Raw genomic sequence first — 13,625 nt, 5'->3', positions numbered from 1 at the left:
ATAACTTATGTAGTAAGTTAGAAAGAGATACTTCTCTCCATTTTTGATTTTGCCTGTTCCAACCTCCTGCTGCATTCCCTGAGCAATTTTCTCTGGTGGATGCTGGTAGACCTCCTTGAAACAAACTATGAGGAGACCCTCTCTGGGACCTCCCTTTCTTCCATAACCAGCTGAAGTCACGTGAAATAACACGAAAGAATGAGGGAATTTCCGATTATAGGATAAATAATTTTTTCATGAAGGTTTCGTAGAATATTTATTTCAGTGAACTCAGGTTGGAAGTATCCAAATGGTGTTTCCTGGAAGAGATTGCCAGACTTAGTATGGGTAAATTAAAGCATTTAAAGAACATAACCAGTATACTTAAAAGAATAATAATAATCTTGCTGTAATGGGCTGAGTTTGGGCCAGTGTAATTACCACAAGTACTCTTTTCCTTTTAAATCATTTCTCCATGTGGTTGCAGGAATGGAGGGAAAGGTGGATAGTTTCCTTGTAATGGTTTCATGGAGAACTACCAGGGGATCGTAATGTTAGTTTTTATTAAATTAATGTGAGTCCTTTGGTGATGATATTTCATTTTTTCTCAGAGAAGAAAAGTTATGTAAATCAGACTTGGAAATTAGGAGCTTTTTAAAAGTTTCCTATTCAACTCATGTGCTGGTTAACAATAGACGAATCACATATCTTACCCATTTTCTTTGTTTCCTCATTTTAAAGTTAGGAGATAAATATTGGTTTACAATTGGAGGCAATTTGTAGATCTTTGAATGTATAACGCTTGGGAATATTATTTTCAGTAAAAACCGCATTATACTAACATATATATTACTACATACCTACTACATATATTTTAGTGGTGAAAGTTAAGTGTTCAAGGAGCTTTGAAGTATAGTTTTAAATAGACTAATGATCTTGGTAAATTTTGAATATTGTGAACTGTATAAAACATGCAAGTCAATGATGACTTCAACATAATACACAAAATTATTATATAATTGAGATTTCTTTATGGTATTTTTTATTTATGAGCTTTACTATTTTTCAGTTTTCATTAAACACAGCAACACAATCAAGTAAGTAAAAACAAGCATAAGTAATGAAGTATAAAATATATAAGGTATAGCATTCTTTCTATTAGGTTATTTAACTGAAGAATTTTTAGTTTTTCTTGGTCATTTAGGAGAAAGTATAATGTTTTTATGAAAGTAAAATTTAATAAATTCATATTCTTTTAGTTCTTCATTGTAGACTGTTCTAATAGTCTATATAACAGTGCTGTCCAATCAGAATATAATGTGTGCCATCTATATAATTTACAACTTTCTAGTAGCCATGTTGAGAAAAGTAAAGAGATACAGGTTAAATTTATTTCAGAAGACATTTTAATTAACCCAGTGTGTCCAATGCAATCATTTCAACTTATAATCAATATAAAAATTATTCGTATTTACTGTCTTTTTTCATGCTGAGTTTTCAGAATTTGTACACTGACAGCGCATGTCAGTCTGGACTAATTATATCTGAAGTGTTCAAGAGCCATGTATGGCTGTCGGCTATCATATTGGATAGTGCAGGCTTAGACTCTTAGTGCATCTCATATGTTATTTATGCATTGTTTTGGTTTTCTTCAGTCATTTCTTATTTGTAATGCTACTAAAGCCTTCTTTCTTTGAGATTTTAGTTGGTACTTGTCATGTTGCCATAATTATAGTCAAAGTTGTATAGGTGTTGTCTTTGAGTCACTGAATTGGCATAAAAAGTATTATGTTCGAGTTCCTTCCTTGGAAGTTAAGAGATTAATTCTTATCCGTGCTCTCCTACTGGTTATTGTATAACTTTGGGCAAGTCCTCTTAATCTTTCTGATCTTCAGAGTCTTTGTTTGTAAAATGAAGTGGATAAAGTCTTGCATTTTCTAACTAGACAATTGTGATTTTTTCAGTTATCTTTTGTGTTTGTTATTCAAATACATTGATTAATTACGCTAATATGCATTGTGTTAGGCATAGTACCCCAAACAAAAAAAGATGTGATGGAATCTGTTTTCAGTGAGTGGCCAGTTGATAGACCATGACAAAGGAGAAAAGTGACCTTAATCTACTCTCCAGTATAGCATAATTAAAGTCTTACATCATTTCTGGGTACAAATTGGAGAGCCCTGAGTTGGAATAATTGGGGCAGGAAAAGGATGAGGTCAAGGGAGCTAGCCGTTGGTTTGCTGTTTTCACCAGTGTCACCAAACAACTGTATTTTATCTTTCTTTGAAAAGTGGAATTACTGATGGCAAGAAATTATCATTTTTTTACCCCCTGTGAGGTAGTATTTTTAAATGGCAGTCACATTTTCCCCTTAGGCTAGAGGAGAGTTTTTTAAATAATGAACATTAGCTGTCTAGATTAGCCTCACATAGCAGAATTTAATAAAGGTCATTGCACTTGATTATGCTTATAGAACCACTTAAATTAAGACACACTGACTTCATTGGTTGATTTAGCTTCTTTCAAGTGTTTTACAAAACAGAAAAAGATGGACTTTACTAATATTTATTTAATCTCAGGGACTATTATTTGTCATTCACATTTTAAATTATAAAACATTTCCAGAATGTATAAAACTTATCACAGTTAGAAACTAACACAGTTAAAAAAAAAATTACTAGATGTATCAAATTTTAACATTTTATGTTCAATTCAGATCTTTTTTTAAATAAATAATTGAAGAGAATATTGAAGCCTCCCTCCTTTGTGTATCTTCCCGATAATCCCATCAAGAGTTCCTTATCATCCCCATCTCTTTCTCTTCCTTCTTTTCCTGTCTTCTTCTGGATTGAGTATTATGATTCCGTTTTCTCTCCACGAATGCCTTGTAAGCTATACCTCTGATTGATTGCTTGTAAGTTGCTCAAGTGTTCAAATATACTCGTGTAACGTACCACAACCAACCTTCAAATTTGGAAATAATTCAGTCATTATTTCAGGGAATTTAATTATGCGTGTGTTACTTGGCTTGGTAGTATTCTGCTCTGTCCATTCTCATCCTCAGCTCTTTCTCTCTTTGCTTCATTTTGAATATTTCATGTCACTAGGTCTTCAACTTCATCTTTAGAAGTTTCAGTAGGGTGTTTTTCTAATATCTTCAGTTTATTTTCTCATATTCACAATTTATGAGCACATGGACCACATTTACAATAGCTGTTTTAATGTCCTTGTCTGCAGATTTCATCATCTCTGTCTTTTATGACTCTGTTCCTATTGATTGTTGCTTCTCCTGGTTATAAACATAGTATTTTCCTTCCTGTCTGCATGCCTGATGGTTTTTGTTTGGATGGTAGGCATTTTGAATTTCATGTTGTTGAACACTGGATTTTATTATTTGCCTTTAAAGAGTTTGGACTTGTTCTTTCATAGAGTTAAGTTATTTGAAATTACTTTGATCTTTTGAGGCTTTCTTTTAAGGTCTGCTGGTTTAGGTCTAGAGCAGCTTCTGGTTTAATGCAAATTTTTCTCAACCATGAAAGCAAATAGCCTCCTAAGGACTCGGTCCAATCACTCACGTGTTCTAAAATCCTCCTTGGCTTCTAGGAACACAAATCATTCTTGGTCCTACATGACTTCTAGGACTTGTTTGGCTTACAGCTTTCCTGGGGTTTAGTTTCCTCTCCTGCATACCCAGGTAGTACTCAGCCAGAAGCTTGAGGGGAGCTCTCTGCTGATCTTTGGAGCTCCATCCATGTCTGTGCAACTCTCTCCTCCATAATATTTAACCTGTACTATAGTTTTCTGAGCTTCAAGCTCTCTCTTCTCCACTCAGCAAGATCACTGGGCTCTTTTCACTTTCCCCCTTTCGGCGCTGTGGCCTAGAAAATGCCTCCAGGAAGTAAGATGGGTAATCACAGGACTCACCTTGTTTGCTTCTCTCAAAAATCGCAGTCATGAACTGCCTGTAATTACTTGTCTGATGATTGTTGTTCCATACATTTGGTCAGGTTTTCTGGTTCTTTAGAGCACTGAAGCAGTTCCTTTAACAGTTAACCCTTCATGTGTAGACATGGAAAGCTTCACTGTATTTTCTTTTTAAAAATTAAAAAAATATATATATTTATTTACTTTTGAGAGAAAGAGCATGAGTGGGGGAAGGGCAGAGAGAGAGAAGGAGACACAGAATCAGAAGCAGACTCCTGGCTCGGAGCTGTCAGCACAGAGCCCAACGCGGGGCTCTAACTCACTAACCATGAGATCATGACCTGAGCCAAGTTGGTCGCTTAACCAAGAGAGCCACCCAGGCGCCCCTGTATTTCCTTTTCATTAAAATTTTGTGTTGTTGTCAGTACGACCAGGTCCACAGTTTATACTGGATATTATACATTCCTCCACTGAAACACCTATTGGTAGATATAATTTTGATGACCATAGCTTGGTCAACTTATAGAGGTGGTTATTGGTGTACATGTTATTTTATTGTAATAAATATTAAAATCATGCTTTATTAATAGCACCTACAAGTGTTTATAGTGCTTTCTTTTTCGAAATTTTAAATCGAAGAGGTAGCTGATCATTACATCTTTGCTATATGGGGTATATATCAGCTCTTCCTACTCTGATTATTCTTTTCTCCTTAAGGCACAACTACCAGCTTCTCCACAAAACTTTCAAACTTTTAAATACTTTTCTGTCATAGAATTGCCCCTTACTCTTTCATTACGTAGAAACGGTGCTCACCACCCCCACCTCCCCACCCACCCTTTTTTACTTTCTCTTCACCAGGAAAAAAAAAAAAAATACCCGATCTCGATGACATCAGACCTGGAAAGGGCACACTTAAAACACTTACAAGAATATTTTAACTAAGCCAGTTGCCAATTATAGTAGCTGAAAAGAGCCAAACTGATCTGAATTACGCTATTTATCATTATAGTTACTTGGTGTGTGGTTAGTAGATTCTTGAGGGTGAGCCTATTTTTTTCTTTAATTAAGGAGAAATGAATTCTTCCTTTCCTTTTCCTGCCTCGTAAGAGAGGATTTTATCTTACTTATTCTTGTTTGTCCTTCCTTCTGAAATTGTAGCAATGATTCAAACTCTGAAGACTGTCTGAGTTTGTGGCACATGTTGGTTTGTTGGACATTAGTGTAAGTGATGCAGAATGAGGGCTCCTTCGTGATACTTCAACTCTGTTGAAGGGAGAAGAAACAGGAGAAGAGATAGGATACTGACACCACTTCCTTTCCATCCAGGTGCTACCAACTAAAAAGCAAAAGTGTGTTATGGTCTCAGATTCCTTTTACTTGTTTCTATTTAAATTTGTGAGTCTGATTTCATGCATTTTGGTCAATTGTAATTCTCCCTCCAAAAAAAAAAAAAAAGTGAAAGAAAGGAATTTCTTTTAGACAGACTGGACATTGACATTATCTGTTATTCCTTTTCTTATTTCTTCTTATATACCAAATATAGTGATTTGAGAATTCTGAAATGGCACTGAATATTCATGCGCTTAAACATGAGAATATCTTAAAACACAGAGTTATTGAGAGCTCTCACTAGCAAGTATAATATACATATTGCATATTCATTGCGTATGACAGTGAATAGGTTATCAACATGTAATTTTTGCCTCCTTAGCTCTGCTCTGTGAGCTTGAACCTCTTGCAAGAACTTATGTCACCACTGGCTCCCATCTTATAATTCTTTTTCACCACGAACGCCTCACTATGCCACCACGTCACCCCAACCACACTGACCTCCTTGTGGTTTGTTGGGAACTATAAACATGCCGAGGCCGGATCTTATATTCTCTCTGCTTCAAATGTTCTTCCTCCAGAAAGCTGATGCACGTGGCGTACTTAACTACCTTCGTTCATTCAGGTTGCATGTCCTCTCGAGTCTTCCTCAGCTGTTCCTTGTCAAAAATAGTCATGTCCTGTCCCACCCAGTCTATCATTCATTCTTTATCCTGCTTTTTCCAACACGTTATAGCACTTACTTGTACTTGACAATGTATTATTTATCTTTTAGTTTGTGGTGTCTCACTTGAATATATGTCGTGAGGTCAGAGACCCTGTCTTAAGATCTAGAAGAGTGTCTGGCACATAATACTACTCAACAAATACTTGCTACAAGAATGAATGAATGAATGAGTGAATGGTGTTTTATTTGTATAAGACCTAGATATACACCTGATGCACCTTCAAACTGAATATAAGAATGTGCTGGAACATAGAAACCTACATATGCTGTTTAAGTACTTGAAATTATTAATTCATGAGTTGTGTCTTCAAAGTCAAATTTCCTTTATTGTCACTACAGAAATGCAGGTCCTATTTGTAGATTTGGTCCTTCTGAGAAGGACCTTTAGGACCCTGAAACATTAGTCATAAAAATTCTGCCCTTTTACAATTTAAGTTCTGTTTGCCTTTCATTCTGTAATTGAGTTCACTGACCCAAAAAATGCAAAATGCTTTGCTTCTAGTTTCCTTTATGCTCTAAACTATTCTGTAATTCGTTAACTTAGTCTTGGAGTCTAGGTAAATTTCTATCCACCACCCCGATCACCTGATATTAATGTTTTCTGAGAACAAGATATTGTGTTGTAAGCATCCAGTTAATCTCTTTTTCTCTTCTTCCCACTTCCTTCCATGTCTGTAATGTTTGTACTGTTGGGAGTTGAGCCTGTTGTGATTTTTTTTTTTTTTTTTTTAGAGGCAATATAATATCTCCCCGCATATCCTGCTAGAATATCAGAGGGCCCATCCATAGACACCGTGGTCTGTATTCCCTCCAGTGGTATTAGAAAAGCCCATATATGGAACAAAACACACTGTGGTATTAACAGGATAAACTTAATCTGCCTCTATGAGGCTTATTGCCAGTTTTGGAGCCTGGGGAGTCAGATGCCTTGTTTTCAGAAAGCGTGTCATCCTTTTGTGGTGTTCAGTTTGTTTTTAGCTTTCCATTATTTCCAGATTCTTACAGAAGTATGAAAATAAACAGGGTTCTCTCTGATTGTGACCTTTCAAAAGAAAGAAAACAGGTGTTTTTGTGTAGTGACAACATTATCAATTTGTGTTGACAACTTCTTTTCTGTGTAGCACTGTAATCACAGAGGTCATGATGCTCTGGAAATACTCTGTTAGCTCTTGTTATTAAAGCAATAAAAAAGATAATTTTAAAGTTTAATTGTTTTATGGATAACTGATCTATCTGAACTTACCTATGTGGGAAGTCTCACTTCTAAGTAAAAAAATAGTTTATATTTACGTGCAGTGCTGTCCAGCTATCATGATAGGATTATAGGGAACTTTTTTTTTTTTTTTTAAATTTTTTTTTTTTCAACGTTTTTTATTTATTTTTGGGACAGAGAGAGACAGAGCATGAACGGGGGAGAGGCAGAGAGAGAGGGAGACACAGAATCGGAAACAGGCTCCAGGCTCCGAGCCATCAGCCCAGAGCCCGACGCGGGGCTCGAACTCACGGACCGCGAGATCGTGACCTGGCTGAAGTCGGACGCTTAACCGACTGCGCCACCCAGGCGCCCCTATAGGGAACTTTTTTTAAAAAAATGTTTATTTATTTTGAGAGAGAGAAAGAGAGCTCTTGTGCATGTGTGCGTGAGTGGGGGAGGGCGGAAAGAGAGGGTTAGCGAGATTCCCAAGCAGGCTCTGCATGGTCAGTGCAGAGCCAGACACGGGGCTCCATCCCATGAACCACGAGATCACGACCTGAGCCTAAATCAAGAGTCGGAAGCTTAACCCAGTGAGCCATCCAGGCACCCTGATAATAGGGCTCTTTAATCAAGACTACTAATCTTATGTGAAGTTAAGAGACCGTGCAACGAACTTCACCACATTCAAGCTGCATTTCTGAAATCCATAGACTTTGTGTGTCTATGTGTGTATATACATGAATATTCATATATATATATATATATATATATATATATATATATATATGTTTATGTATGTATATGGAACCAAAATTTATTGAGTGCTTCCTATGTGCCATGCACTCTAGTAGGTTCTAGGCATCTAGGCACCTCTTCCTGGAGATGCCTACATCCTCTCAAGGAAACAAACAAATCAGTCCTTATAATGCATCGTGCTACAAAATTTTGCACCAGATGCTTGGGAGCACAGGAGAGGAGCTTCTAAATTAGCCTGGGTGATCAAGAAAATTTCCCGTAAGACTGTATTCATTATGCAAAGAAGACTGGAAGACATTTTAGACAGAGGGAACAGCACGTGCTGAAGCACAGAGGCCTGAGCTGCAGGGCTCGCACAAAGAAATACAGGTGACTCAGTTCTGTTACAGTGGGAGCTGTCCAGCGTTCGGTTGGCCAAGAGCAGTGTGATTGTGTCGTGATTATGGAGGAGAATGTTCTTGGTCTTAGAAGATACATGGTGACATATTCAGATGTAAAGTGTCACAGTGTCTGCACCTAGTTCTCAGGGAGAAAACAAAAACCATGGGGTTTGTCCATGAGGAGAGCGGGAAGGGTGGGGAGCTCACAAATGTGGCAAAATGTTCCTGAGTCTGAGTGAAGGAGGTGCAGGTAGTAGATATATTAACTCGATGTACTACTGCTCTTAAAACTTTTCCGTAAATGTAACGTTGTTCAAAATAAAACAGTAGCAGAAAACACCTTTGTGTCACTGGTAACTTTTTAAGTTTGCAAAAGTAGTATACGCAGTGATATAGTTGAAGAATTAGGTAATCAATACTTGTTTTTTATGGTGGCCTATTCAGTGGATCTTTAATGGGGATACATCATTGTTATATAAAAGATAGACATGTCATGGTGTTGTCTTTAATAATCTTGTTTTTCATTTTTATTTATGTATTTTTTTACTGAAAAGGAAACCCAAAGCCCTTGAGCATCGAAGGGACCAAATTATAGTGTCTAATTGGCTATGAAATGAATAGGTTAACTAGGTATGAGGCTGCCTACATATATTTTTATTTCGAAACATCACCTTTGAGGACATTTCCATGACCCTTCAAATGCTTAAACAGAGGGTCCTATTTATTTCTGAATTTTCTAAGATTTGCTTTAAGAAGAAAGAACCCATCACAATCTAATTAATGTGCCCTGTCACCCTTAAAAGAGAACATCAGCAGTTAAGAGCAGAGAATTGAGTACATATGAAATAAATACAACATAATGTCATTGTCCACGTTAGCCTTTGAAGATGGAGATGAAGTAGGGGAGGAATTGAAAGGAGGGAAAAGGCCAAGCTCGTAATGTAGGGAACAGGGCAGAAGGGGAGAGAGCACGCGTTTCTCAGGAAGAAACACGGAGCAGACTTTGAGGTGACTTGTTTTTGTTTTTTTATTTAACTTTCGACCCTGTTAATCACTGTTTACAGTTTTCCTGTTTCTGTAGTCCTTACTTTTGGAGACTCTCCTCCCAGTGGAATAAATGAGATTTACTTGTATGGTAGAGATTTTTGCCGACCATAAAACAGGAGCCACTGGAGAACAAAAATCACTTCTCCGATCAGATGAAGTCAGTCTTCACCCGGATTTTCATTTCTTACAATGGAGCTCATACACTGGACCAGTTATAATGAGTCATAATGTTTTGAAATTGAGTTTTGGCGAAGTTTGATTTTTCAAAAAGGGTTTTCTTTGTTGTGAGACTCTTTTATTGAGCATCTTATCTTTCTCTTATTGTTAACCTTTTCTGTCTTCTCCATTTTTGGTCCTCTGCCATCTCAGATTACTGTGGAGCAGAGATCAAAGTCCAGCTGTGGTGGTGGCTCTCCGTTCGAGGGGGGAGAAACAGAACAACCCTATGTGTTTCAACTATAGACTCATCAGGAATTACTTGGGTAGAACGATAATGGATTCTAATAACTGAACTTTTTAAAGGATTTTCCCTGGTGAGACGCATTTCATTTCTTCCTAGTATTTGCTCTTTTTTCCCCAGAAGTAACAACCACGGAAGGATGGTGGTTGATCTGAAGAACCTAATGTTCATTAGAAAAGGCAGAAGGAATAATTGGAGGAAAACAAACAAAAATCAAGATAGGTGAACAGTTTTAGGAAAAAGTAAAATTTCTCCTCGATGCTTATAAAAAGCTAATTTCTGTCTCCCACTTTTCCACCTACCACTTTCTTTTTTTGTGTGTATTTATTTTTACAGGCCTGGGAGTTTTTACTGGGCCTTTACTTTTCTTATCTCCGTTCTTCCTGCTTGCGTCTCTTTTTTATTTTCACATGTTTGTTTTTCTGACATGTATTCATCAAAGTCCCTGCCACAGTGCAGACTGGGCCTATCTCATTGGGGCTGACATCATCCTCACTTGGAGCCAGCCCAGTATGCCTCTCATTCTGGTTTCTGAGGCTGTGTTCTTTGGCGCCCCACCCCCTCCGCCTCCACCCCCACCGATAGGCACGTATGTGAAGTTCCCAGGGTGTCTGTTCATGTCCCCTTGCCAGCTCCTGGATAATAGCCAGCGTTAGATCGCAGAAGTTTGATGATGAACCCTTATCTGCCCTGAGCCTGAATGGATGCTGGGCACATAGTGGGTAAGGGCCTAATAAATGTTTGATAGACCAATAAAGAAATGAATGTGGAAAGGAGTATAGCTCGTAACTGAAGTCCTTACGGAATGAAGCTGTTTAGGCGAGCCCTGCTGTCCATAAGTGTAGCCAATTAAGTGTGCAGACAGAAGCGTGCATGTGTCCCCGTATCCATTAGTGATCGCAGACTGCAGCCTTCATTCTCCCTCGTGAATTCCTGTGCAAGCTGGCCTGGCAGGAACCGCTTGCACAGGGAGCAGTCCACGTGACTGCCCAGAGACAAGGATGTCAGGCAGGGGATCCTGCTTCACCTTTAGTGGGAAATGACGTTCTGAATCCTCACGTCTTGAAGGATCAGAACTCGTTAGAATTCTTGAAATGTAACCTTGTGAAATCGGACTTTCCCACTTCGATTAAGAGCAGAATCATCTTTGACAAAGGTCTGGATCGAACTGGCAAGGCCCAGCCCTCCCAAAGTCCAGGCATCTCCCGTTTTGCACACGTTCTCTCATTGTGTGTGGAACCAGGTTGCTATCACAGAGAGCATTTTAGCAGCCTTGATCTTGGAGACATCAAGACCATTATTCCTGTTGTTGCTGATTTAGTGTTACAGCTGCTTCCTCTTTATGTGATTTAATTTGAAGTTTCAGCCCACCAGGGGGCTATTGGTCCCCACCTATGCGGCTTTAAGAGCTGGCTGCTGTTTTCTGCATGGATGTTATTTCCATTCCTATTCATAGTGATTTTCCCCCTTCTATATTCATCTAGCAACAGCAAGGCACTGTTCCAGGAACTCGCTCTCTCTACATAAGGCGTAACACGGAGCCATTTGGATGGAAAAATTATAAATTAAAATTATTCTGTTCATTTTAAAATATTCATATTGTGTTGCTCAAGTGCCAGTAACTGGAAAATCATGGATAATGTCCTGTTTTTATAACCTCTTTCAGAGTGTTTTAAAATCCGTTTATGTTGTTACTTAGCCATGTCTTTCCCTGGAGTGGATTTTGTGATAAGATTAAAAACAAACAAGCAAAGAAAAAAAAGGTTGTAGGAGTCCAGTGGCTGATGGCATATGTGATATTAAAATAAAGATGACTCCACTAATTGCAACCCCTTATTCTTTTAAAAATAAAAGGGAAAATTGACTCCCATGTGCAGAGAATATTTATACAACTGTCAGACTACACAAAGGTAGCCTGTGAACACGGCAGACTGTTTCTTTTGAAGAGAAAACCTTTTATTAAATGATTAAAACTAAGCAAATGTTTATTGATTTCTGGAACTGCACATTTACATTTAAGTAAAGAAAACCCATATATTCCTAGCACTACTGATTTGCAAATACTGAAAACATCTCCAACTTTTAAAATAGAGTTGGGCTTTTTGGGTTTTGGTGGGTTTTTTGTTTGTTTGTTTTTTGTTTTTGATACCTCCTGTTCTCTATGCTAAGTTATTGATTCTTTAATTTCAGGAAAGTAAAATTTTATTTCTTTTCTTGTATTTTCTGTGTTGTGTGGGTGTGAATGAGGATGTGCCTGTCTCAGAAAGATAGACAAATAGAGAAAAGTGAACATGTTTTTATATGGTTTGGCTAGCGTTTTGTTTTGTTTTGTTTTTTTTTACAAAGTAAATCTATCTCTTACCTTAAGGAAAGAATAGTTATTGGAGATCTCAACTTCATGTCTATCTGTTCATTTCTGTGGAACGCATTAAAGAGAGGGAAGATCTTTACTCTTTCCTGTAAGTGTGTAAGTTCACATTTACCTAAAAGCCGTGTGTCTTATTTGTTGTTGCTCTTGTCTCGGAGTATTTAAATGTATTTTTGGGGGCGCCTGGGTGGCGCAGTCGGTTAAGCGTCCGACTTCAGCCAGGTCACGATCTCGCGGTCCGTGAGTTCGAGCCCCGCGTCAGGCTCTGGGCTGATGGCTCGGAGCCTGGAGCCTGTTTCCGATTCTGTGTCTCCCTCTCTCTCTGCCCCTCTCCCGCCCGTTCATGCTTTGTCTCTCTCTGTCCCAAAAATAAATAAAAAAAAAAAACATTAAATGTATTTTTGAAATTCTTCTCTTCCATCAGCTAGAGATGATTTAAGTGATAATTTGAAGGCTCTTTCTAGACATTTATATTTTCGGGTCAGGCTGTAGTATTTCTGGGCCTTGTGTATGTGCTGAGGTATGTTCTGAAGCAACAAATCACTTTAGCATGAGCAAATTTCACAGGGCTATTTGACTGTTGGTCTTAGCTTTGTGAGAAGCGCTTGGCCTTTTAAAATAGGCTAATCCTTTAATCGAATATGCTTTCAGAAAGGTTCTGAAAACCTGAGTGGCTCCTGCTAACTCTGTTTTATTCATTTTAAATAATACTAGGTTATCCAGATGTATTTCTTTTTGATTTTTGGGAGGATGTTATTGCAGGCCATAATGTTTGAAGTCGGGATTCTTTATAGTAACAATGACAACAAAGCATATATACATTGTCCACATTCTCCTCAAGTCTGATTGATGGAAAATAGGATGCCAGCTGTCAGTAAACAGGTTTTTCGACCCAAATACTTAGTTTATACAGCAACCAACTTCTTTGAACGCAGCAATGCAGTGCACTCTATTCTTAATTGAATAAAGAAAACGAATTAGAATAGTTACTGCAGGAGAAATGGGTTATCTCATAATTAATAATTTGTGAGTTAAACCTGAACCACACTTGACGTTTTTCTTTGGGCTGGTCACAGACTGATTAGTGAGTTCAGTCCTGCTAGTGCCCATTCTGTGGAGTGACTGTTTCAGTTCCAAGGCTTACGGTGCTCCATAAAATAAGTGTCCATTGTGATGGGATTGTAGCTCTCGTCCTGATCAAAGTGCTTTGGAGGAAGCGCGGTTGAACTGATTGGCTGTGAATGTTAATCACTCCATAGGACGCACTGGTAATTTACAGCCTTGTTGTAACTCTCTGGTGTTCAGAAAATGAACTTAATAACCCAGTGCCACCACGGGGTGAGCTGCTTTTTCTCTGCAGTTGAATACCCAGACTGCCTGCATAATGGTGTTGAGTAATACTGCATTAAAAAGAGTGAGCAGCTGTATGATGAAGGAAACAGATTTGTTAATTATCT

General features: G+C 38.0%; 1 protein-coding gene across 7 annotated transcripts in view; it reads left to right on the top strand.

The window, feature by feature from the left end:
• CDKAL1 (CDK5 regulatory subunit associated protein 1 like 1) overlaps window positions 1–13,625 on the top strand; it is a 711,422-nt gene that overhangs the window by 387,087 nt on the left and 310,710 nt on the right. The gene's annotated exons all lie outside the window — the stretch shown is intronic.

The sequence above is a fragment of the Neofelis nebulosa genome, chromosome 6 (genome assembly GCF_028018385.1).
Source record: "Neofelis nebulosa isolate mNeoNeb1 chromosome 6, mNeoNeb1.pri, whole genome shotgun sequence".
Taxonomy (NCBI): Eukaryota; Metazoa; Chordata; class Mammalia; order Carnivora; family Felidae; genus Neofelis; species Neofelis nebulosa.
This window is presented reverse-complemented; position numbering and strand designations above follow the sequence as displayed.